The following is a 26,615-nucleotide window of genomic DNA, read 5'->3' as shown; positions in this document are numbered from 1 at the left end:
CAGTGATTTGTTCTCACCTTCTCTGTCATTGTTTACTTTATGCCAACAACACGAGTCAAGGAGTTTAGAGTGACTTGTTATTTGTCAATAGAGATTTAGTGGCCTGAGGTTTTGAGCCGTGCCTTTCGTTCTGGCTAGATGTTTTCATGTAGTTTAGATTAATAAAACATGAAGGAATTTCTGGTACAATGCATGAGCTCTGTGTGCTCTTTGATTGCATATTAATTGTATGCGTACATCTTCCTTCCAAGAAAATAGAATCACACATCTCTAAGCTGTAACTTGCTACCCAGGTTCCGGTTGATTCTTCCTCTATGTTTTTTTGTTTGTTTGTTTGTTTTGTTTTTAGGAGAAAATATGTAATAAAAACAGAGACAAGAGCTTTGGGTTTTGTCATTGCTAATAACAGAAAATGACTGGAGTAGCTCTTTCTCTCATCCTTCAGCACGGGCAAGAGCCACGCAAGCAACGCCTGGGACTGAAGGTCACGCTGCCTGGCTTTGTGGGGACAGATGGCCGTCGCTCATGATGTTAGCAAGAAGCTTGACGCTGACTTCTGGACATCAGCTGCTCACTGTGTATATTAAGTGATAATTTAGCTTCAGGTGGCCTCAGCCCTTGTGCTCTCTGATCTCCCGCCACCTTAATAGAAAACATTTGGACGGCAGTACCTTGCTTCAGGAAAGTGCAGGCACTCCACAAGGAGACAAAAGCAGACTCATTAATGCACCTAAGAATGATCATAATAAACACTATGGCCTCTGATCTTTGGGTTCTGTGCTCCCAGCTGTGCATTTTGAATTTAGGATGCCAAGGGGCAATTTTGTAAGTTGCGGGGTGGGGGTGGGGAACAAACCCCCAGAAAACCGGAGTGAAAATCATGTGGCGGAGCACTGGGGCTGGGGTGAGGGAGGGGCGGAGAGGGGTAGGTTTGGGAGGAGGCATCAAGAGTGGCAAATGTTACTCGGTTTCAGAATATTAACTTCACCTTGCCAGTTGCGGCTTTATTGACCAACTCTGCTTCTGAAGTAGCTTAAAGTTCTCCAGAGCATCTATATCATTAATTCTCATTGAATTCCTATAAGTCACTGTCTTCCCAGGTAAATGGAAAAGCCAGGCACAGGCAACTCTTCCTCAGGTGCTATTATTGGTGCTGCTTAAGAGGGTTGTAGAATTTATTTTCTTCATTTATATTCCTTACCATGTTCCACAATGGGTTGGACACTGCATCCAGAATATATATTGTATCATGATAGAGAAGGTATAAATATAGAATCAGGGCTCGGGAAAATATGGATAAGTTTGGAAGACCATAATCCAATACGGTATGGAGATACACAGCCCATAAATTTTCACACTGCTACCAAGACTTAGTGCCAAGTTTGGATCTAAGTTTCCTGGTTACAGGAGCAACAGGCAAGGGGCGCCTGGGTGGCTCAGTCAGCTGAGCGTCCGACTTCGGCTCAGGTCGTGATCTCACGGTTCGTGAGTTCGCGCTCCGCATTGGGCTCTGGGCTGACAGAGAGGAACCTGCTTGGGATTCTCTCTCTCTGCCCCTCCCCCCCCCCTCAAAAATAAATAAATACACCTTTAAAAAAGTGCTGTTGCTTAAGCTACTCAAGTCTCTGGTACGTTGTTGTGCCAGCTCTAGCAAGCTAATCCAGCAGCCACTTGTCAGCACCTTACATGTTCCTTTTTCCTCTCCTGGAGGCTCTCGCTGAGTTTTCCTGATTTTCTCAGACGCTCCCCTCCACCCGCAGCATTTGAGAAGCAGGAGGTGGGCCTGAGAACCATCCCTGCCCTCCACTGGAGGCATGGCCTAGGCAGTGAGTGAAGAGGTGGTTGGTGGTTTCCCAAGCTCAGCAACCGCCCCCCCCTCGCCGTCTGAAAAAAGAAACTGTACCTTATCCCCCACCCCCCCGACATTAACCATAGAACCAACATGATGTCTAGTAATTTGTTTCTAAGTTACAAGGAAATACCTGTGGGAGGCAACCTGAATTCAGTCCTATATTCGACATACTAAACAAAGAATTCTGGTAAAGGGTAAGGAGGCCTACTTGGAGCAGGGGCTTTTCAATGTCTAACAAATAGCAGAAATGGAAGGGGAATGTTCTCTGAAGGCTAATGAGTCTACATGAGTGCCCTGCTCATGAGTTATTTTCAAGGCTCCCACTTCAGGGATGGACTAGGACAGGATGACATTATTTCATGTTCGGTGTCTTCTCCTTTGCAGACTGCGTGCAAGTATGTCATTGCGTTTGATTTTCACAGCCTTCCTGAAAAGTCAACCGTGATCACCCTCATTCCTGAGAAAGAAACTGGGACTCAGAGATTAAGCGACTTGGTCCAAACAGCCGAGCTAGAATCTACCTAAAACCAGGTAAGTTCCCAAAGGCCTGCCACCTAGCCTGGTTTTACAAGCTGGAAAAGGAGCAGGACCCAGGGGAGCCCCTCCCAGGTCCCACCTCCATTCAGTGGCAGGTTGGGTTAGTAGCGCTGTGGTTCCGTGTCCTCATCTGCAAAATGGGTAGAACGGCTTTATCTACCTCAGACTCCTAGAATTGCCCCGAGATTAAGTGGTAACATTACATTGGAGCAGTTTAGAACATTCCCTGGCAGATTGTGGCGTCCAGCGACAATTTATCATTTTTTACTGACTTGACTGCTTTTCTCACCCTCCTCGGAACGTCCTTCCCCTTCTCTCCTCCAGAACAGGCCCTTCTTCTACATCCTACCCTGCAGCGCCCTATAGAACATTACAGACCTGCAGTCATCTCGGGGTACGAAGTTCAATCCCAGCTCCCCTGTTCCACTCCTACCCCTGGAATTTTGGCCAATTCTTGGCATCCTGAGCAGTAAGTAAATCTGAAAGAGCAGCTAACTGGAATCCTTTCCCCGGGGACCTCTTAGCGTGGATTCGGTGTTTTTTTTGTTTTGTTTTGTTTTGTTTTGTTTTGTTTTCAGTACAGCCACTTTCCCTTTCAAGGAGCCCAAAGCGTTTTCCTGGAAGGGGTCCGCCTGTGGCAGGCGACAGGCCCCCTGGGCCCCAGGAGCCCTTCAGGTCAGGAGAGTGTGGGAGAGCGGCCCGGGGCTGTGGCTGGGGGTGGGGGACTCGCTGGGATCTGTGCCCCACCCCCACCCTCCGTAGCCGCCTGGTGCACACGGGGGAGGTCTCCGAGCAGAGTCGCTGGACCTGGAAAAGGGAGGGTCATTATGCAGGACTGGTGCCCGCCCTGGGGCACAAAGAGGGGACTATGGCCCTGGCGGTGAAAGCGGGGTGCGGGGGTGGGGGGCGCTGAGAATGCGCTGATGCAGCCTCGCTCCTTCCTCTCCTTCCTTCGAAGATTCCCGAGGTGCGCGCAGCGCGGGGGGGCGCGGCCGGATCTGGGGCACCTGCCGCCGCCCCCGCCGCCCTCGCAGCGCTCCCCCGGGTCCAGGCGAGGCCAGCAATGCGCTCTTCCTGGTTTCCTTTTGAGTTCTCACTGCGCCCCGTTGAAGCCAGGCCAAGCCACTGGGTGTTTAAGGAGAGACCTTATCTGGAGAAGGGTAGACACAGACGTGCGAAAGAGAAAGCTCCAGGCAGATGTTTGAATTTTCTGAAAATACAGATTCAGACCTGACGGGACAGCGGCTTCGGGCTCCTGCAGACCTTTTGATGACTCATCCTGGCAGGGGAGCAACATTTGGCGCCAGGCACTGTGTGTACCTTGTCGTTTCGCAGATAAGGGCACCGAGCGGGAGAGAACAGTCGAAAGCAGGGCTGGGTTCAGAGCCGGGGCTCTGGCTTTCTAGTGCACCTACTGAAACCCTGAATGAGTGTGGGCTGCTGGGAGCCGCAGGAGCTCAGGTCGCTGGCGGCTTCTGCCAATGTCGCCTTTGGCTATTCGGCATGTTGGAGCAAGCTGCTGTCTCTGGGTGGGTGGGAGAGAGAGGAGGTGGGCGAGGGTGTGTGTAAGGAATGAGGTGTTAGCTTAACATTTGCGGTGTCTAGGGGTGGTATGAGCAGACAGAAGTTGGCAATTTCCAACTATTGCTACACTCCAGTGAAAATCCTCTAAGTTTCGAGTTCCCTTGGGCTAGAAAGAGGGTAGCACTGAGGAGTGTAGGCTGTGGGCAGTAGGGAGTGGCTGCAGGTCACCCCCCCTCCTCACCCAGCCACGTCCCACCTGGCCCTCCTCACCCAGCCTTCTCTGTTCCAAGCAGAAGGTAAGGCATAAAGCAGTCTTGCTAAAAGGTGGGGGGGCGGGAGGTGGGATTCTGTGATTTGACCTCTAACAAATCAGCTGGATGAGAATGCGCACAGTTACTTAGCTTAGCTGCACATGACTTACCAAAGTATGTGGGGAGGCCAATCAGCTAAGCTGGTTGCTAATATTTAGTTCCTTTCCCCCCCCTCAAAAAAATGCATGGATTGCCTGCGATGTGTCAGGCAATTTCTCCTTTTAGCCCCTTCATGGAAGGCTCTTTTGGAGGAGTCGACTTTGTGCTTCGAGATTAGAGGGCACAACTCCAAAATGCTGGTCGATTTCCTAGTTCCATCCTGGCTATAATCTCTTGCTTTATTTACTGAAGGTCGTTTTAGGGTTGTCCCTGGTTAGGAATGAGTTGAGAACATCTCAGTCTTTGGTGCCGCTGGAGGAAAGGGGTATTTTTGGCTTACGCTAAGGTGAGTGTGTAAAAACATTCAGCCCCCCCAGGCAGAAGACTCCTGGGCCACTTACCATCTCGCGCCATACTGCAAAACGAGAAGGGGGACGTGGATGTCCCAGAGCAGGAGAGTAGGGCTGCCTTTTCTCATGTGCTTCTTCTGTTTCGTGAGACGTCTCTCTTAGCATGTGTTTTACATTTTACAATAACATTATCGTCACCTGTGTCCGTTCCTTACCATAACTTTGACAGTTTGCTTCCCTCTTTCTAGAAATTTTTGCTGCAGTTTCATTTTTGTTGTGCTAGAGTACCTCCTTGAGTGAGTTTTCCAGAAAGAACAAAGTGGGATACATTTAGAATCCTTGCATAGCAAAAAATATTTTTAATTTGCTCTTACATATGAATAACTTATTGTTGGGTACGGAGATCTTGGATCAGACAGCTTTCTTCTGGAAAAGTCTGAAGACATCGTTCGTTGTCTTCCGATGTTAGAGTGGACTATGAGATAGTTCCAGAATGATTTTATTTGCTTTAAAAGAAATTAAAGCAAAGAGAGTTGCTTTAGTTTCTGAGAGAGTTGTAAGATTTTCATTAGAAAGGAAAAATTGTCCCAGACCTGGTCTGGATGGAACTCTTTGCATGATGTATTTTCCTACTTCCTTCTGGGAAGAAATTAATATTCCTGATAAAATGCTTAAGTAATTTTAAAATAAACTTTAATGAGCTTAAAGAGAGCCTGCCTCCGGGAGATTAGCTTCCCCCTCAGTGGACTGTCAGTCAAGAATTTAATGATCTTTAACCAGAGTTTCCTACAAATGTGTCCACCAAGAGAGAAATTTTTATGTTGGTCTGTTTCTTGACTCTTCCTTTGAAGCGAGGGCTCATAACTCTCTTTTCTGAAGATTTAAAAAAAAATCTTTATTTAGAGTTCAGAAATCCCTCGGTATCCATGTCTAAATGTGACAATGACACCGCTCTTGATGAATCACAAGAAAGGAAGGCACAAGAAAGCCATGAACTTAGTTCAGTCAGTTAAGCATCTACTCTTGATTTCAGCTCAGGTCATGATCTCACAGTTTGTGGGTTTGAGCCCCACATTGGGTTCCATGCTGACAGCATAGAGCCTGCCTGCGATTCTCTCTCACTCCCACCCTCTCTGCCCTCCTCCACTCACTCACGCTCTCAAAATAAACTTAAAAAATAAAAATAAAAAAAAAAAGAAAGCCATGAACTTGTTCCAGGATTTTTAACCTGCCGATAATGGAGAGTCATTGGGGTTACAGAGGAGAGAGCTTTGGGAAGACAGTTCTGATGGTGGTGGTGCGCAGAGATAAAAACATAGACCTGCTCCTACCATGAAACTTACCACACATAGTGGATTCAGAGAACCAGTAGTTGGAGCTGATCAGAGCTCTGCTTCCCTCCCCGCAACCCCACCCAGTGGTCTCAAACTTTAACCCTGCTCCAGACCAGCCAAATCACAATTTCTTGGGGGTGGGGCTTAAGCCTCATGACTTATTTTTAATCTCTCTGAGTGATCTAAGTGCAATTAAGGGTGAAAGCCGCTAATATAAATATTCTTCTGCTGCACTGGGTCTCTATCCATTTTTTTTTTCCAGTCAGGGTCCCCAGAAACTCCTACTTTTGTCCAATTTCCCTGATACCTTGGTACCATAAAGCATCTTCATTGACTTAGATGTGTTTTTCCCCACCTTGGTCATCAATGCAATGACTATTTGTAGAACTGCCTTTTATGCCAGGATGATGCTAAAAGTTGGGAACCCAGAGAGTGTAGGTAAGCACCCTCTTCCCTTCCTGACCCGGGTCCCTAAGGCACCTCTCCATGCTCTCACTGGTGTCGCTACCTGGGACATAGAAGGCCTTGTTTTTCCCTGCATCCTTAAGTATAGTACTCTCTTGCTCTCTCCGCCAGATTGTCTGCCACCCAGTCACATGTGCTCCTGATTCCTTCACTGCATCCTTGTCTTGTTGGAGGGGCACCAGAACAGTCCTTTATGGGGGCAAAACTACTCTGAGCTGAGACCATCTTTGGTCCTTCTTTGGACCGTCTTTGGACCGTCTTTGATGCAGTCCACTGGAGACTCAGTAGGAACAAAATGCCCATAAGAATGTAGAAGGAGAAAAAAATGCCAGCAAGATGGACTCTCAGAACCTCTTGCCTCATACAACATTCCTTCTTTCTCCAGTCATTCTGGTGCCTTCTGCTATTTTCTCATGAATAAGGGATTGGGTCCTTTTTCCTTATCTTTGCATAGTGGGAGCCAAGAGGCACAACAGAGTGACTGGGAAGAGCGTCTATTTGGCTGAGTGTAAAAGGGAACATACGATTTTGTGGTCAATTTGTTTTCACCTCATTCATTCTCAGGGGTACATGGTTTTCGCCTCATTGATTTTCTGTGTTCATTGACTTGAAGCCTGCTGTGTATGGGAGTTTGCTTCGTGTCTTCTCAAACCTTCTTTTTTTTATTGCCTTGGCAACTCTGTGCCTCAAGCTTGAACTAGTTTGAACTAATCTCAGTGGTTTACCTACTGAATATGACACTTGTCTTTTTAGTAGAAGCATTATACCATTTAATCTTTGAACCACAAATGTTACAGTTTGAAGGCTTCTTACAAGTCATTCTAGTCCAACTCCTCCATTAAATATGAAGACACTGGGGGTGGCTGGGTGGCCCAGTCAGTTCAGTGTCCAACTCTTGATTTCCGCTCTGGTCATGATCCCAGCATCATGGCATCGAGCCCCGTGTCGGGCTCTGTGCCGGGCATGGAGGATGCTTGGAATTCTTCTCTCTCTCTCTCTCTCTCTCTCTCTCTCTCAAATTAAAAAAAAAAAAGATGAAGACACTGAAGAGCGGGGAGGTTGAAAGATTTGCCTAAGTTCACACAGCAAGAAAAACTGCAGAGTGGCCTCCTTAGGGAGGAAAAGGAAATAATGGAGAGAGAGAGAGAGAGAGAGAGAGAGAGAGAGATAAAGAGCTTTACTTCCAGGTATATCCATGAAGGTACTTCAGGCTATAAGTGGCTATAAGTAACAGAACATTGGAGTGGCTTAATTAAGAAATAAGGGCATTTGTCATCTCTCATATCAAGAAATCTGAGGTGGGCCCCAGATGTAGTACGATTAGGGCTCAGGCTCCACTTCTCAGTGATTGCATACCTGTCCAATCTCTGCATCAGCTTTGTTCAGAGAATGGCTTCCCTCTTGGGATCTCGGTAACTACTAGCAGCAGCAGCAGCAGCAAGGACCCTGTGTTTCCTTGTTCACACCCAGAAGAGGAGAGGCAGAGGGAGAGGGAGCGAGGGAGGCAGGGAGAAAGCATGGATCAGAAGTCCTTCCCTTCAAGGCCGATTGGCCAACTGAGGCCACACGCCCACCCCTCAACAGATGCTGGAGGAAAGCCATGAAGTCGTGTGCATTCCTGGGCCAAATCTCTGGCAGGGAGAATGAGCTCACTATGATTCATTTAGACCCCTTAGCATCTACCTATGGGGTTGATTCGTCATGTGTCGCTTGGGCTTCACAGGAGAGATGTTGATCGGGGACGAGTGGAGGGGCTGGGTGGGCACCAGAGGAATCTTCTACACCAGCAACCATTCGTCAGTGACTTTTATTTAAATAGCATGTGGCAGAAAGCCCACATTTGGTAGGCAGTAGGTGACCAGCTCCTAGTGCTGTTCTCATCACTGTGTACTTGAGCCTGGTGACTTGGGGGATGAACTGTAATTTTGAACTTCACCTGTGTGGTCAAGGCGGGGTTGGGGGGGCGGTGATAAAGTCAGAAGAGGACTGGCCATGATTCCTTCTGTGGAAACTCTGTCCTGGATTTGAATGGCTTTGCGCTTTAGAAGGCTACCCCATCTCGTCTGTAGAGGCTGTGCCTGAATCCGGGCTCTGCAAGGTGACTTCCTTATTGCGTGGGCCATGGGGAGAGCTCAGTCTGGGTAAGGATCCTACTTCCGCAGAATGACCTGAGCTGGCACAGAACAGAAAGAAGATTGGGCTGCACCTGACCATTTCCTCTTGAATGAACTACAGTCCTCTCTTGCCAAAATGCCATCCTGTTCAGGCGAGGTTGGAAGCATGTGACACCAATCAGAGTCATAATGAGGGTCCCAAGCAGGCATGTGCTTGCCCTGTTCCTGGCTCACAATTTTTCCTTCTCTCTGAAGTTTTTATTTATTACCATCCGTGAATGCGAGTCTCAGGGCAGAACGCCCTCCCCTGTCCGAGGCATTGTTTCGACTTTTGGCCATTCCTGGAACTTTTTACTATTCTGAACACTATCCATGCTCAATTTATTGTCCTGGCCTTTCGCGGCTGCTCCCTTGGGTGTATTTGATGAAGAGTGCTTTGAGGTTTGTGGAAGGCATTTTTTGAGACACTTGCAGTTAGATAACATCCCTGGGTCTCAGAGATCCCTTTTTAAGCATCAGCACCGTCGACATTAATCATCCTGTTTTTGATGCAGAGACAAAGGATGTGGAACTGTTTCTGTAGGGCTGGGATTGGGGGGGGGGGGGTGTTGCTGTTTCTAGGAGCCGTTTCTTCCAGTCTGGAGAGGTAGCTTCAGCCTGAGTTGTGGGGGCGGTGTAGAAGAGCTTTTGGCTCCTGAATTACAATAAGGATCTGAATCAAGGGAACCCACAAAGATTCTGCCCATAAAACTGTTCCACTCTTATTTTCTGTTTTGGAAGCAAGGCCCTAAGTATTCATGTTTTCCCACTGAATGCAATTATGCAGGAAGAGTGCAAAAAGAGGGGAGGCTCGGGAATTATTCCAGGTCTCTCTGTCGTTCTTTCCTAAATAACGTGCTAGAGTCCTGATAATCTTGGGGAGTGTGTGCTGGTGGGTTCCCTGGCTGGATGCAGTGGTTCCACGCGGGCTGCGCTGTTCTGTCCATCTCCCAGGCTGCTGCCTTCAGTTCCTCTCACAGAATGTTCTGACGCCCCCACTGGCGGGCTCAGTCTGGCCCCAGGTCCCGAATCAATCCCGACAATAGAAAGATGTAGGCAATCTCAGCCCTGTCCGCCCCCTGCAGCTCTGAGAATTAAACTGAATGCCCTGCAGACTCCACATGTACATGGCTGTGCCATGTCTGTTAAGTTTCCATGCCCGCTAGTGCCCTTTGCAGTCAACCAGCCCTAGGGGTTTGTGCCCACCTCCTATGTGCCTTTAGAGTATTGTGTTTCACCATGCCCTGTGCTGCTCCATCCGCCCTGTGCCTGCCTTGTTCTAGCACTCTGACCTCTAACAGCCTCTACAAGGCAGAATCCTGCTTTGAGCCCTAGCCTGCTGGATGGACTTCTTTATACCATATGTGGCTTTTTAAAAAATGCTTATTTGTTTTGGGGGGGCGGGCAAAACGGGCCAGAGACAGAAGGAGACAGAGAATCCCAAGCAGGGTCTGTGCTGTCGGCACAGAGCCCGATGCAGGGCTTGATCTAATGAACTCTGAGATCAGGACCTGAGCCAAAATCAAGAGTTGGACTCTTGACCGACAGAGCCACCCAGGCGCCCCAACCATGTGTGGCTTGTGCTAGTCCTCCTCCCTGGAGCTGACCCTTGCTCTGCTCCTCTCCCCACCTGGGACTACTGACCAAGGTCCTGATTCCCAAGGGCATCCTGGGTTTGTCACCCCATTGAGAAAACCCTGTTGATGCCTGTCTGTGTCATGCCTGAAGGGCTAGTCCCTTTGACATTGTATCTGATGGTTAGAATGTGGGGACTAGGATGCCTGGATGGTGCTCAGACATTCCGAAAGGTCCAGGCACCCGTATGTCCATCAGAGGCTGAATGTAGACTGGGTGAAGAATCTCTTAGATAAATATATGCATTCTCCTTTGAAAATGTGTGTGGATGCTTCTGTATCTAATTAGATATAAATCCACTTAAAGGCTTGAACTCATAGCATCTTTTTGTCATTATGTATCTTCTCAGTCAGTGGGGGTATCAACAATACCAGTACAGCACAGTACAATGTCAACGTCCCAAAAGACCTTTTTTTTTTTTTTTAAAGCTTATCTATTTGTTTTTGAGAGAGAAAGACAGAATGTACAACCAGGACAGGGACAGAGAAGGAGGGAGAGAGAGAGAATCCCAAGCCGGCTCCACACTACCAGTGCAGAGCCCAATGCGGGGCTTGAAGCCATGAACTGTGAGATCACAACCTGAGCCGAAATCAAGAGTTGGATGCTCACCTGACTGAGACCCCAGGAACCCCACCCCAAGGCCTCTTTTGCAGTCACTTTCGGAACTAACCTGCTGTCACTGATCTGCCAATTCCCTTGGGCTGTGCTATCCTGACTGCCATGCAAAACTTCCCAGAAGCAATTCATTCTGCATCAGCTGTGAACCTTTGCTGGTGGTTTTCCCTGCCAGCTACTATGGGTGGCCGGCCTCTGAGCCATCTCCACACACGTCTCCAGGAACTTTGGCTGCAGAGTTGTGCCGGCCTCAGCACCACTACGCATGTCGCGTCTGCTCCAGGGTGAATGTTTTGGGGAACATGTTTTGGAGGCTTATTTGGACTCCAGGTCTCTAAGGATGTCCATATCCTTCAAGGTTAGTGGAAGGCTAGAGTCCTAGAAATTTCCAATCCATTTGAAGACCCAACTTTGTTCCCATTAACCATAGGGACAAGCTCCAACTTCTAAGATCTTCGAAGCTGTCATCCATATAAACATTCTATTCTGTAGGAATTAACAGAAGGAAAAGGCAACCAGAATCGATAACTTCCAAATTAGTATTTTGCCAAGACTAACTCAGACTTGACCAGACAGTAAATTCCTGATGGAAGGAGCTAGGATTCTGAACATACTCCCCACTCCTAGCCCTGCCACATTCCCAATACAGCTGGGTGTAGGTCTGAGATACTAGATTCCAAAGTAAAGTCTCTGAGCTAGGTGACAGGGTGAAGCCTGACCTCGAGCCCAACATACCCTTCTAATGGCTCTCTGAATGTCTGAAGTTAGTACAGAGGGAGAGTGGCTCAAAGCTGTAACAGAGGAGAAGAAGGCCCCTGCCTCCCTCAGGCCCAGGGGAGCTGTCCCTGGTGTTGAAACGGACCACTGCCCCCTCTGCTCTGGGGGAGAGCTATGTAAATAATGCCTTTGTCTCTTGAAACTCTGTTGTCCCAAGTGGAGGGGAGCCCTAGGTGAAACTTGGCAAGACCAGTCAGTCCCATGTGGTGTCCATTGTCCTTGGTCCACCCTTTCTGAGTCAGTAAGCGAGCACAGGAGAGCCAGCCTGTTGGGGAAATCACGGGCAGGGAGAAGGTAGAGGCCCTGGAGAAGCCACATTATTACCAGTAACACCTCAAAGGAAAACTCCTGAACTCTGAAGGAGAGGATGTTAATAACAAAGTTCTCTCATTCCTGCCCAACTAGGAAGAGCCCTCCCAGGGGCCTGGGACAACGTTCTATGTCTCTTTTGTCAGGACTGTGAGAAAATCCAAGGCAAGTAAGGTGATTTGGCCAGTTGTCATGGCAATGACAATCCTTCCTCAGACCACACTTCCTGCTGTGAGTAGAATGCAGAAAAATATGGGCGTGGCCCTGACCTTCATGGAGCTTGTAGTTTGAAGGAAGGCACAGGAAAATAAAAGGTTAAAAATATATCTATTCATATATATTTGCATATTATGATATGGGAACAAACCAAGCAAAGAAAGAATGACAATGGACTTCCTTGAGATAGTCAGGGAATATCTCTTAAAAAATGACACTGGGTTATGAAGGGTGAGAAGAAGTTGGCCAGCTCTGGAGTTAAGGTAAGAGTGCTGAGGGAAAAGTGAGTTTAAATGTCCTGGGGCAGGAAAGAGCCCTCTCCTTTGATGAGCTTAAAGAAGGCTTCTATGAGAGGAGGTCATACAGGCTGCTTCCCTGACACCACCTAAGGGCAGGGAGAAATGCCCAAGTGAAGATGAAGTAACTGAATAACAAGTTAACTAGTAATGCGGAATTTAATTCAAGTTATTTCTTTTTTTTTAATTTTTTTTTAATGTTTGTTTATTTTTGAGAGACAGACAGAACATGAGCAGGGGAGGGGCAGAGGGAGAGGGAGACACAGAATCCGAAGTGGGCTCCAGGCTCTGAGCTGTCAGCACAGAGCCCGACGTGGGGCTCGAACTCATGAACCGCGAGATCACGACCTGAGCCGAAGCCGGACGCTTAACTGACTGAGCCACCCAGGCGCCCCAAATTCAAGTTGTTTCAAAGGAAGGTAAAAATGCTCGGAATCCACCTTATCAGACTGACCTTGAATTCTGCTGCCTAGTTCTACATTAAGACTTCAACAGTGCTATGAGATTCCCCACCAAATAGAATTCTGTTTTGTACCATGACATGTGCCTTTAAAAGCAGGAGAGAACTGTATTCTCAGTGGGGGGGGGGGGGGGGGGGGGGGGGAGGGAGGGGAGAATGACTAGAAAGAGGAAATCTTAGAGAAAACAAAGAAGCAAGCCAAGGCAGAGACAAAGCTCTTATCTGCACAACCCCAGATTCTGGTCAAGAAACGCTCGGAGAGATCAGAGACCAGTTTATCTGCGATAAACAGATGGGGAGACATGGAGGGCCTTTGTTGGTGGAGGGGCCTGGGAAGACCCTACGGGATGGGATTTGGGGAATGGGGTTTTCCAGGCCAGGTCAGGCTGCCCGACAGCATAGCTAGTCTGAGAAGGACAGTGATGTGCAGAGCTCTATGTGAGGACGGGGATGGGTCTGGGTGCACGGGCCGGAGTTTACAGAATAGAAGTCTACGCATATGCGTGTGTAGGTGTAGGTGTGCACCCACGGGAAGAACCTTCCACAGGGACAAATGCAAGAGTACCAGGGACCCTCCCTGAGTCTCAGAAGACTCCTGGACCAGGGAAGGGCCTGCATCTTCAACTTCATTCACTGCGTGGCACCTCTGAGTGTGTGCAAGTCCCTCATGCGAGTTATGATGCAACATGGGAAAGAGGCACCTACTTGGACCACCAGCAGAGTCCCTGCTGTCACGTAGGGAGAGCAGGGAGAAAGAATCAGGCATGTCAGGGCTGGTCGCCAGAGAGGCCACCAGGGCAACCTGGAGTAAGGTCGCAGCCATGGCGGGAAAGGGTGAAGAAAATACAAAGCCAGACCAGTGTGAGAGGAGGTTGTCCTCACTGTTGGTAATTAGCCTGTGACAGGTAAACCTTAGGTGACACAGAGCCTGGTGTGCTTTAGATTCCTTCAGGCTGGAGCCAGCCTCACCTGCTAAGAGGAGCAGTGAACAGAAATGCTTGTCTCCAGGCTTCTCACCGTCTTCACCTTGAAGTTCCTGCCCACCTTTCCAGGCCCCCAGAGCCGTGACCGGCCCTTCATGGCCAGCCACCCGTAGCCCACCTTTTCATTCTGCCCTGTTGTTGATTGGGAGCTGCAGACAAACCTATACGTTTCCTAAATAGATCCCTCCTTCTAATCTCCATTCTTCCTGCTGTCCCTATGGAAACAAACACACCCACATCACACCTCACTCCCCGAGTAGCTTGTGACATCAACTCTGTAGGATGAATTTATACTTAGGCCTTAGGTACTGTTGCCTGGAGAAGTATTTTTTCATTGAGCAAAACCTCTGGGCATTTGATGCTGTACATCAGATGCTGAGTTAGGGTCTGGGGGGAGGGGTCCATCAGCCAAGTGGGAAAAGCAGGCACACAGTGTGTCTTGGGCCGTGCACAGCCCAGTCAGGGCTTTTGGAAAGAGGATCTGGCAGAAAGCAAGCAGTGACTGTCCAACATTGAGAGTCTCAAATGCTGGTTGCAACTGACAAAGGAAACGCAGCAGGACAGAGGGATCTTGCCATGTCCTGCACGTGACAGCCCGGGAAATCTCCCCTGCACCTGACCAGTCAAGGTGATTACCCGTACTTGGGAGGCTTGGCTCACGGGTCCTGAGTATTTTCTGCCCGAGACCGGGTGATCTCCGAAGTGTCGACCTGCTCTCAGTTGGGTACAGCCTGGATTGGAACTATTTTGCACGAGCCCAGACGGATGGCAGAAAAAGTGACTGCTGATTGGTTCTTGAGTCCTGCCTTGGTGGAGAGCAGTGGATGGTGAGGGTGACTTTGGGAAAAGCCGAAGATGGAGTGACTTAATATCACCCAAGTTTCACCCTCTGACAATCCTGTTGCCCTCTGTATTTGTGGTGATTTGTACGTATTAGCTGGAGTGCTAGCATGTCTCTGCAATGTGAGAGTGGCTATAAATCCGTTTGTTCAAGATTCTAGCATCCTGGGGCTAATCCTTACCCTTTTAGCTCCATGAGAAGATGATGATTGTACCGTCCAGGCAGGGTGTGGTCCTGGGAAGCAAAATGCTGCAAATTGCTTTCGGAAAACATTTGGCTATGATGACCCGAATTGAAAGGTGATAGAGCAATTTGGTTTCACAGAAAGAGATGATTGTGTAAAAGCATAACACCGATGGCAGTTCTTTTTGAATCGGTGTGGAGTGCTGCCCTTGCTAATGGAGAGCACAAGTCTGGGCTGGGCATCTGTGCCTGGTGTTAGATTTCTGCATTTCGTATGCTTCACACGGGGATGGGTTACTGGATTGCAAGTAGGTATATACTCTCGATTTCCTTTTTCTTTTCTTTTTTCTAAGTTTTGTTTGTTTACTTAGAGTGAGCTGGGGAGGGGCAGAGAGAGAGAGAAGGAATCCCAAGCAGACTCCACACTGCCAGCACAGAGCCTGATGCAGGGCTTACACTAACGAATCACAAGATTGTGACCTGAGCCGAAATCCAGAGTTGGATGCTTAACCAGCTGAGCCCCCCAGGTGCCCCTAGTCTCGGTTTTCTGACTCTATGTGCCATGTTTCTGCAATGGGAATCTTAAATGTTGGAAATGGCTGAGCACCTCTCTGGACGTGCTAAAAGCATCTATTGAATCTTTGGAGTCCCAAAGAATTGTTTTCATTTCCGCTTTGCTTTTACCCACCCAGCTGCTACCATACACTGCTCCTGTCTCTATAATTGTCCATGAGTCCTATTAGTGTGTTTGACTCACATGTTAAAAGCTCAAAGTAAATCAAATCATGCTAATAACATTTTCAGATTTTTATATCTTTTAATTTTTAAGATATATATATATTTATTTTTTTAATGTTTATTTTTGAGAGAGAGAGAGAGAGCGCACACGCAGGGGAGAGGAAGAGAGAGAGGGAGACACAGAATCCGAAGCAGGCTCCAGGCTCTGAGCTGTCAGCACAGAACCCAATGTGGGGCTCAAACTCATGAACTGTGGGATCATGACCTGAGCCAAAGTCAGACACCCAACTGACTGAGCCACCCAGGCGCCCCTAGGATATATTTTAAAATTATAATGCAAATCTATTTCATATAACTTTAAAACTTTTTTTTAGAAAAACTTTGTAGCATCTTGACTTTAGTAAAAATGATTCTATTTCTCCTCTTGTTACAAAGAGCAAAGGCCAAAAGCCTGCAGGTTTTTTTTTTTTCTTGTCATGGGTGGAATTGCATCCTCCAAAAAGATGTGTTCAAGCCCTAATCCCCCCTACTTATGGATGTGACCTTAATTAGAAATTGGGTCTTTGCAAATGTAATCAAGTTTGTGCTAGATCAGGGTAGGCTCTAATGCAGTGATGGTGTCTTTATAAGAAGAGAGAAGTTTGGACACAGACATAGACACACAAGACAACACTATCTGATCTTGGAGATTGGTGTTATGCTGCTATAAGCCTATGGGTGTGGAGGATTGCTTGCAACCACCAGAAGCTAGAAAGGCAAGGGAGGATCCTTCCCTAGAGCCTTAGGAGGGCACGTGGCTCTGTAGACACCTGGAATTGGGACTCAGAGCTTCTAGAACTGTGAGAGAATACATTTCTGTGGTCTTCAGCAATGCATTCTAGGGTGTTTTATTGAGGCATCTCCGGGAAACTAACACAGCTTCCTTTCCCTAAGCTTGGATCATTAGATGTTGTGTCTCTAATACAGTGTTTTCCCTGTGAAGGCTTTATGAATACCTCTGCTTACATCTGAGACATGTGAGTTGGATCATACGAATGAATCTTCATCTCATGGGATGCACAGAATTCCAGAAGAATGACAGCAGCCAAAACCAAGGCCCCAGTTTGCTGGGTCTTATTGCAACAGCCTTGGGGACAGGCCAGAGAGTCTTGTGCTGTTGTTTGCTACCACAGGTGGGAACTCGGTCTCCCCATGTTGTGTTGCATGGAGGTAATAACTTGGGAATCCCATTACCAGGGATCGGAACGTCTTGAGGGTACCCGTCAAGGACGTGAGATCAATTAAGTGACATCAACAAAGTAGCCTGATGTATCTTCCCTAAATGTAGCTCTTTGGTTTGACCATTGGTTTGGCGAGTTCTATCAAGGAGACAGAGACATCTGATATCATTTCATTGTGTGATGATTTGTGGTTTGCAAGTTTTACCAGGCAGGAAGTTAGGAAGCTCTAATGAGAGGGCAGGTGGTACCTGGTCTCACGGATGAAATCATGAGCCATGAGTTCTGTCTAGATTACAAACACTATTTTATTTTATTTTATTTTATTTTATTTTATTTTATTTTATCTTATTTTGTTTATTTATTTACTTTTTATTTTTTTTTATTTTTGCAAAATTAGCCATTATTAAAACTGAGGAACATACTGGCCATAACAAGGCAGAATGGATAATCTTCTAGCAGGAGATAAGAAAATATATTCCTTTGTAGAGTTTGATCTTTTTGTTGGAAAGATTCATAAGCATTGTACATTTATTGAAGTCTCAGTCTCATATCCAGACTTTATTTTGGTTTTGTTTTTTACCTGTGATGAACTACTGGCTTGGAGACTACAGACTGGGATAGTAGGAAACCTTTAGAACTCAGAACATAATTCAATCAACCATAATAGAAAGATGTAGGATTTCGCCCAGCCCAGGGAATGGGGCAGCTAGACAATTGCTAAGTATGCTAAATAAATATAGTATAACCCAGCGAAAGAGCTAACATGTCCACAGGAAGGATATAGTCAAAAGGAAGTAGACTTCCAAGAAGCAGAATTTTCCCAGAGAGGAACAGGGATGATTTCTGAGGGGAGGTGTCTGCCCTCAGTGATCTTCTGAGCTTCATTCATGTTTAAATTTAGTTAAATTAACATTCCCTCTGGGTAGTTTAATGGTACCTCAAAATTAGTACATCTGAAACCAGTGCAGTTCCCAGTATACAGTAGGTGCTAAAGAAGGTATTTTTTTAATAGATAAATGAATAAATGGCTCATCTCTGCCCACCCACCCCCAAACCTAGTCTCTCAGAATTTCTTTTATTAGTGAATGGCACTGACATTCAGATTAAATTGTCAAGCTAGAAACTTCTGACAATCGGTTCTTTCCTCTGACTCTGCTCTATCTCACTGATCACCTACTGAAACTGCCTAAATTCCCTGAAAAAAACCCATGGCCTCTGTTCTCCCTCAAGCAGGGAGGCTCCGGGGTTCCTACCTGTATGGCCTGACCACCGACTGCAGGCAGCTTGAATCTCTCCCTCCAGTGAGATTCTCACAACCTTTCCTGTCGCTGTATTTAGATTTCTCTCTGCAGACTGATAATCTCCCCCACCTGAAGCCCTTCCTTGCTCCTGTCTGCACACTGCTGCTCATGTTCTGTCTGTTGAGATCCAGCAGAGATGAGACCACGGTGACCGAATGAATGGAAGGAGACCTTGTGGGGTGTGTGTGTGTGGGGGAGGGCGGTTGCTGTGGACACACAATATGCCATCTCCACCGTCTCTGGCTGAACTTGGTTTGGGAAGCATCCCCCTGAGGCTGAGGAGAAGCAGTGAGTTCAAGAATGGTCCAGAACAGACACCAGAGTGGTTGGCTGGAAGTGGAGTAATGGAGGTGAGAAGTGTCTGTTATTGTAAGCCTCGGGCAGATACTTTTTCAGAAGCAGAGGAGTGTCCATTTAAAATAAATTGGCATTGTGACACTTTGGGTGTGCACTGCCCTGTGTTGTGCACCCCGTCACCAGGGTGAGGGGTGCATTCAGGAGTGGGGTGGACCAACAAACCATTCAGAGGGGGGCTACTACATCTCTCTCTTCTTCCCTCGCCACAAATGTGCCTTGTAGGTGGAGAGAAAGCACCTGATGGAGTGAAGGTCTCCCTCCACCCCCACCCCGAGGGCTATAGACCTCCCCATGGGAGGAGAACTTTTGGCACCCCACAAAGACTGCTGGGTGGAGCTGGAGACCCTCTGCCCCAGAGAGGAAACAATGGTCCTGCCTGGAGTCTGTCTCTGGCCTGGATCCTGTGTCCCGCATTACAATCCTAATCAGCATAACTAAGGAAGTCCCTTGGTGAAAGCCATAGTACCATGACAGAACTTTTATTTATATATATTTTTAATGTTTATTTATTTTTGAGAGACAGAGAGAGAGAGACAGAGTGAGTGAGGGAAGGGCAGAGAGACAGGGAGACACAGAATCCGAGCTGTCAGCACAGAGCCTGTCGTGGGTTCGAACTCAGGAACCGCAAGTTCATGACCTGAGCAGAAATCAAGAGTCTGATGCTCAACCAACCGAGCCACCCAGGCACCCCCATGATACAACTTTTTGCTCACGCTTAAATGTGTTTGTAGTTTATTGTCTATGACTGAAAGAGCTCTGCAGTAAGTGGGGCATGTGGTAATTAGGACATTTCTGGCACCGAGCAAGTTCTGGAAAAAGGCAGGTGGGTGATGTGTAAGCACCGTGAACCTCTCCACCCAGCTTTACCTGTGCACCTTGCTCCAGTCCTCCAGGCTATCATGGGTGCTCCCAACAGCCGTAGGCATGGGGCTCTCGGCAAGTCAGCAGGTGCCAAATTCTAGTTTCCTTTTGTCAACTATGAGTAGACCTTGGGCCCTACCACATTTGACTTTGATCCTAGGCAATATCCAGGGTCAGATAAGGCTGAGTTGGCTCAACACATTGATTGAAATGAGTAATTGCCCTAAAGCCTGTTAAGTGAACCCTGGTGGGAACTTAGGTCAGTCTTCTGAAGACCTGGCATCTTTTACCAGTGATACCATTTGTTGATAGACAGTCTGTGGTAGAATCATTTTTATTCTCTAGAATGGTGGTTACCTAATCCTCGCCTGTGGAAGAGGGCCATTCTGTGGCTAAGTTATTGACATTCCATAAGGAGTAAAATAGAAGCTATGGAGAGTCTCTCCATTAACTTCGGCATACTCACTTTATCTGGATTATGTCTTTCCTATATATTCTGGAGTTTGAAAATGCCCTTTCTACCTCAATCCAAGCATGAATAACAGACGATTCCAGAATGTAGGGCATTCTACAAGACAGCTTGCCTAGATTATTCAAAAGAGTCAATGTCATGAAAAACAAATGATTTTTTTTAAAACACATGGATCAGAATATACTGAAAAGATATAGCAACCAAATACAGTATATGGAATTGGATTAAATCTCAAATGGGAAAAAAAAAACTGTATTTTTGAAAGAATTGGTGAAATTTAAATATGAACTGTTTATTAGGTGACATTGAATTCTTGTTAACTTTCATGGGACAACAGTACTGTTGCTGTTTTGGAGAATTAAAAAAAATTTATATTTATTTATTTTGAGAGAGAGAGAACACTTGCATGCAAGCAAGGGAGGGGCAGAGAGAGAGGGAGAGAGAGAGAATCCCAAGCAAGCTTCACACGGTCAGCACAGAGCTGATGCAGAGCTCGAACTCAAAAACCACGAGATCATGACCTGAGTTGAAATCAAGAGTCGGACCTTAACAGACTTAGCCATCCAGAGCCTCAGAGAATTTTTTTTCTTATGGATTCAGGACAAAGTACTCAGGAGCGAAGCAGCATGACGTCGTAACTTTCAAATGGTTCTGCAGAAAGAAAAGGTGGAGATAAAGCAAATGTGGATAATTTAAAGAATTCAGGGGATGGATATTCATTGCGATGTTATTTCAGCTTTTCAATAGGACTGAAAACTTAAAAAATAAAAAGCAGGCAGAGAAGACTCAATTACTCTTGATAAAGCGTTTTATTAGCACTACATGTTTGAACTGTGCTCTCTTGCATGATGTGAGCTACTTTAAAATGTGAATGTTTTGGAAACAAACAGCTCAACACTCCCTTTTCCTTTATAAAATTATAGCCAAGGATAATACTTGTGTCGTATTAACATCCAAAATAAAAATTTGGGAACTCCTCATTGCTTCTTCTATGTTTTTTTCTTCTTAATGTTACTGGCCCATGGAATCTAGATGTCTAGCGAGTGCTGCCCCAGCACTTGGCTTGTGCTGTTTGGTTCTACAACATTCTTTGTGTCATGGCACGTATGGAAAATGGTAATATGTGTATGGCCAATGGGGTGAGGCTGCTAATGTCTGAAGGCAACTAGCTCAAAAGCTCTGGCTGCCCCAAGATGAAGGTATCACCATCTTGGCATCCATGAACCACCTGGGCCACACAAGTGTACCATTGTCACAGGCTGGGAAACTCTGCTTCCATGCATAAAATGTGTTTTACATACAATTTGAAGTGTTTGCTTGAAAAAAGCTATCTAGGGGTGCCTGGGTGGCTCAGTCAGTTGAGCGTCCAGCTCTTGATTTTGGCTCAGGTTATGATCCCAGGTTCATGGGATCAAGCCCCACATTAAGCTATGAACTGAGTGTGGAGCCTGCTTGAGATTCTCTCTCTCTCTCTCTCTCTCTCTCTCCCTCTCACTCAGTTCCTCTCTCCTGCTTGTGCACGCACACTGTCTCTCTAAAACAAACAAACAAAAACCACAAAAAGTTACCTAGTATATGTCCAACCCACTGTGGATTCATACTTAGGATACAATGAACAGGGTTTAGGTATCATCATGTATCTGCAGTCGCCCTAAATGCCAGCACAGTGACTTATCTCTAACATGTTTCTGTCTGCATCAGGCATTCCAGCACTTGTTATGATGGATCTTGAGTTGTATCGAGGTTAACTACAAGGCAAACTCCTACAGGAGCATATGGAGCAAACTCAGGAGCTAATGTTCTATCTCTGGGTTTTATGATTCAGTCCAACTTGAACGTATTGCCGTGAGGCAAGAGATGAGTCTGAAAGCAGAAGCCAAGAAAGGACAAGTTAACCCAGTTTGATCCAAACCTTTTTCATGAAGTAACATTTTGCATTTAAAGCTCAGCATTCTGAAGTTCTAAATAATTAATTTAAATGTATTTAAATGTCTCTGTTATGAGGCTGCTTTAATGAAGAGAAAAGAGCACTACTGGGCTTACAAAGTGGTTTCTTAACTCTCCTGGTGCATCTGGATAGCCTGGTGAGCCTCTTCAAAACACACACTCCTGGGTCTTTATTCCTAAGAGGTTCTGATTCAGTTGGTCTAGCATTGCCCACCCTGGTGATTGATAGTAAAAAATGGAAGTCTAAAGTGCCTTACAAATATGAGACACTCATTTTATTATGTAACTACTATAATTTCCTTCCTGTCTTCTCCTCCTAATTTCTGGACATGGTTAACTGGTTCCATTTGGAATGGCATTTTTCTTCTGGAATCCCTGCGGTCTTATTCTTTCTATTGCTCAGCAAGGACCCGGGTCCTGTATTAGAGACACATCTAATTATCCACATTTAGGGAAAGGAAGCTGTGTTAGTTTCTCAGAGCTGCAGCAATAAAACACCCTAGAATGCATTTCTGAAGACCACAGGAATGTATTCTCTCACAGTTCTAGAAGCTCCAAGTCCCAATTCCAGGTGTCTACAGAGCCATGTGCCTTCTTAAGGTGCTAGGGAAGATCCTCCCGTGCCTTTCTAGCTTTTGGTGGTTGCAAGCAATCCTCCACACCCATTACCTGTGGTTAGCTCCAAAGAGATAACTGGGAAGTATCTGCATGAGAATGTGTGAACACGCTACCGACTGAGAGTGTGTTTTCTTCCTGAAGCCAAATATTGCTGTTGCTGTGGCCTCTCTTAGTCTAGATTAATCACGCCTTTGCTTCCTTCCATTCATATGGGCACCTCCGTGTTCTCTGCATTGACTACATATCTACATTGTGTGCCAGGTAGGATACAGAAAACAGTTGGGTCATTGCTTAACTTCAGAGTCTCATTCCAACTTCCTTTTTTGTAATACAAATTTGATGGTCCAGCTAAAAACCTGGAAATAAGATTATTTATTTATTTTTTAAATGTTTATTTTTTAAAATTTATTTTGAGAGAGAGAGCACACGCTCGTGAGTGGGGAGGGGCAGAGAGAAGGAGGGAGAGAATCCCAAGAAGCTTCTGTGCTGTCAGCATAGAGCCCGACCATGGGGCTTGAACCCAGGAACCATGAGATCATGACCTGATTCAAAATCAAGAACCCAGACATTTAACTGACTGAGCCACCCAGGTGACCCAAAAGTGTGACTTTAAATTGGTGCTGAAGTCTCAGCATCAGAGCTGATACAGCCGCCGTATCCTAGATACAGCTTGTATGATATAAGAGAATAAAAATCACACAGATCCAAGTATCCTAATCATGAGGAGGAGGAGGGCTAACCCACAGTGTTTACTGTCTTTCAGACCCTGTTGTCAATTCTTTCTGCCAATTGACACACTTAATCTTCAAAACTCTTTGGGTTCCATACAATTACTATCATCTGTATTTTACAGTTTACACATGACGAACCTGAAGATAGGTTTTCTCTGCACTTGATTTTGCCATTAATAAGTTGTGTGAGCTCGGATATGCTCTGAGTACCTGTTTTCTGATTGGATTAGTGGGTCTGTACTAATGATCTCTGTTTTCCTTGTTTCCAACCAAGACAACCCACTTCTATCCATTTATCTTACTGGTTTGGTGCAGTGATTTATTCTTTTCTGTCCTTGCCTTGCTTTGTTTTCTATTACCCTCTTTCCCTACTTCCTCAAACTGTTCGACATTTTGACAGTCTTCACTTCTAGGCGTGGATAGCTCACCTACATGTATTAGCCCTGGAGTTCGGGGACTATTTAGGAACTGAATATAAGGCTTGGAACATTAGTGAGTCAAACAATGTCGTTTTCCTGAAAATAAGTAATCAGGTGGTGAAAATGACAGCAATAGTGCTGATGGAGCCATGGCCCCTCAGTGTGGTTATTGCCATCTTTGATAGCATTTTCCTAAATATTGCTGTCATAACTGCTAGTGTACTTGTGATTTAAAGAGTCAGGGTATACTGATGCCCCTACTGATGAGGGAACTACATTAGGATTTGTGTTCTTCCAAAATTGAAAGTGTGGACAGTGGGATTGAGGAAGTAGTAGAAACGTAGTCAAGAAATTTAAGAGGCCCAAGGTGCTCTGTTTACTCCAAGTAGCTAGGAGATCAATGCACAGTAAGTCCATGGTGACTTACTCATTCCAGAGAAACAACTATCTAAAGGGGAAGCTAACTGTCATGAGAGCAAATTTCAAAGTCATTTGGATCTTTTTGTCTGCATGTCTTTGAAATGTGTGGTTTTCTATTCTTTACCAGCAGATCTGAATGTTCTCATGGTCACCATATTAAAAACTTATGTAAAACAAAAGGCCTGATAGGCGATGAAAAATATTCTCAGCTGTGTATGCCTCCGTGGCACTCGTGACACTCGATTCTGTATTTTACATGAAACCTTGAAGTTTATGGATTCCTCCAAGTATTCAAATGACTCACATCAATGAAGGCGGTAAATATGTTGGGCCAAAACACCATCGGAAACATCTTTGTCAGCAGGGAGCAGAAGTTATATTAATTAAAATGTTCTGGGAAGATACAGGGTACACTCCCAACGAATCATAAAACTATTTTCATCCTAATTACGGATGTTCCCTCTTGGCATCTTGGAACATAGGGAATTAGAATAAAAAAGTCTGTGGCATTTCTAGAAGTAGGGTCAGCAGAATCAGACTTGATCTCTCAAGTTAGGAACTTGGGCATATTTTGACAGAAAGCCACCATTTTAATTAATCAATATTTATTCAGTCTCCTCTCTACGTTCAGGGAAGATTATAAAAAGGTACGGAGTGAAAAGATCAGAAACAAATGAAATTTGGGTAAGAGAGTGAAGGACTCGGGATACTGAGAAATGATCACTGACCCCAAGGGGAAAGTATGATTGAATCGAGGGTATTCTACCCATACAGGAATACTGGCATGTCCTGAAACCATTGTCCATGTGTGTCTGGACTCTCAGCCTACAGACCCTTGTCTGGGAAAAAATGAGGTCACTAGGATTTTTAGCCTAAGACCTAGACAGATTCATTTGTTTTAGGGTAATTTGGTAATTCCCTGTGGAAGCTTAGTGTTTACTGTGTGGAGTTTGAAACCTCATAAAGCTGTTGAGACATCTCCTCACTGTACCTTGCCACATGCATAGACTGAGTACAAATGTTTGGATGTAATCGTGAGCCATTTTATCTGTTGTCAAGAACATCGCCATTAATGCTTTGAAGCACTGGAGAATGGTTACAACTTTCATCATTGGAAACAGCAGGTTAAATAACCCAAGCTGAATAAATAGGAGGTAGTGTGATGTCCTCTGGACCTCACATCCCTTAGTAAAGCATCAATTTTCATATGACAGACTCTGGGTTCATCCTCCATATCTGAAAATGATTTGAGAGGAAAGAATCTGGTGTAAAGTTTGGAGATTAAGTGTTAGTGCTCCTTAAGAAAGGCCTTCCTAAATGAGAACAGAAAAGAAAAAAGAGAAGAGAAGAGGAAAACACTACTTTTGGGTTTGCAATGATATAGAATACTGAGCTTTTGAGTATGAAAATACTTTTTTTGTTGTTTTTCAACCTTACAGATGAAAGCGCATTCTTATCCAAAGAATGGTTTGTGTTGGCACTGGTAGAATTGACATTTGAGAGAAGAGAGAGAGTTAGCTTCCGGCCAGAGCATAAGCTCCTGACCTTGCTTCCTTCCATCAGTAAGTGGCCAGTGCAACAGCCTGGCCCTACCCCTGCATGCATCCTTGGTTAATACTAACCCTAACCCAGAGAAGGGGAATGGATGACACACACATCAATCCACACATGTAACTCTGTCAATTAAAGACCAATAAACAGACAGCCTAATAGAACATTATGCCATAGATTACTCTAATCGGCTAGACATATTGATTTTTGCACATTCTCAATTTGTTTATCTGAACGAAGTTATTCTTTTTTAATTAGCTCGCCAATTTATTGTTGTGTCCCACAGCTTCTGCAATATTTTCTTCTATACAGGAAAGGCCCTGCCACAATGAACGCTGAACTGGTTACTGAGAATGAGTTTAATATGATCAAGAGGACACTGACCAACTTTATGTTGCTAGATAAAGTTGCAGTGGCAAAAAAGATTGGAGAGCGCGATGTGAAATGGTTGTAAGGGGGATTTTTGCCTGGATTCCATCTAAATACGTCTCAAAAAATTGTAAAATAGAATCTACCAGCTAAAACTAATGAGCACAGAACTGCATTGATTTGGCCCAGGGTGGACAAATAGAACATCTGGCATATTTGGCACCAATGACACAGCTGGCATTGTTGGAAACGTCTCTGCAGAAGGTACAGATGCAGAAATGGGAGAATTGGTACAAACAGTGCAGATGGAGCAGTTGGAGCAGATGACAGTGGGCAGAGCTGGCGAAGCTGGCACAGGTGTCATAACCTCAACAGCTGGCACGGGTTGTGACAATCCTGGGATTTCTTAGTACGAGGCACATGTTCATTTTGGCTTTGGCCGCAAAGAGATAAGAGCATTTTATAATTAGTAAATGTGCCATTTGAAAAAGAACTTCCCCCCCCTCCCCATCCTTAAGGACATCTACCTCCAACTGTTAAAGCTTGGGATATAGAGCATTTTTGCAAATTAGAATTTCCTGGAGAAAGCCATAATTGATAAATGCAGATTTCAGAGAGGAGGCAATTCTATATTTTTGTCCTGACAGAGATGAAATCCATGAATGGGATTT

At 45.7% G+C, this 26,615-nt stretch overlaps 1 long non-coding RNA gene across 1 annotated transcript; it reads left to right on the top strand.

The window, feature by feature from the left end:
• Positions 1 to 2,230: 2,230 nt before the first annotated feature.
• Positions 2,231 to 26,011, top strand: LOC109495530. Its single transcript, XR_002739182.2, has 3 exons — positions 2,231 to 2,383; positions 2,714 to 2,858; positions 25,888 to 26,011. It is a non-coding gene; the product is annotated as an uncharacterized LOC109495530 (long non-coding RNA).
• Positions 26,012 to 26,615: the final 604 nt, after the last annotated feature.

This window comes from Felis catus, chromosome F1 (genome assembly GCF_018350175.1).
Source record: "Felis catus isolate Fca126 chromosome F1, F.catus_Fca126_mat1.0, whole genome shotgun sequence".
NCBI classification, from domain to species: domain Eukaryota; kingdom Metazoa; phylum Chordata; class Mammalia; order Carnivora; family Felidae; genus Felis; species Felis catus.
Note: the sequence above shows the minus strand (reverse complement) of the source record. Positions and strands in the feature narration are given on the sequence as shown.